Below are 213 nucleotides of genomic sequence, written 5' to 3' on the forward strand. Positions count from 1 at the left end.
ACAAAAGATTCGATGCGAGCCGCNGTGATAGTGGCCAGGGCCTCGGCNTCAGCCCACTTGGTGAAGTAGTCNACGGCCACAACTGCATATTTGACNTGGCCCTTGCCCTCTGGCATAGGTCCAATGAGATCCAGTCCCCATTGGGCAAATGGCCAAGGGCTGACCATGGCAGTCAACGGTTCAGCCGGNAGTTGTGGGATGTTGGCAAATCGC

This window comes from Prunus dulcis, chromosome 4 (assembly GCF_902201215.1).
Source record: "Prunus dulcis chromosome 4, ALMONDv2, whole genome shotgun sequence".
In the NCBI taxonomy this organism is placed as follows: domain Eukaryota; kingdom Viridiplantae; phylum Streptophyta; class Magnoliopsida; order Rosales; family Rosaceae; genus Prunus; species Prunus dulcis.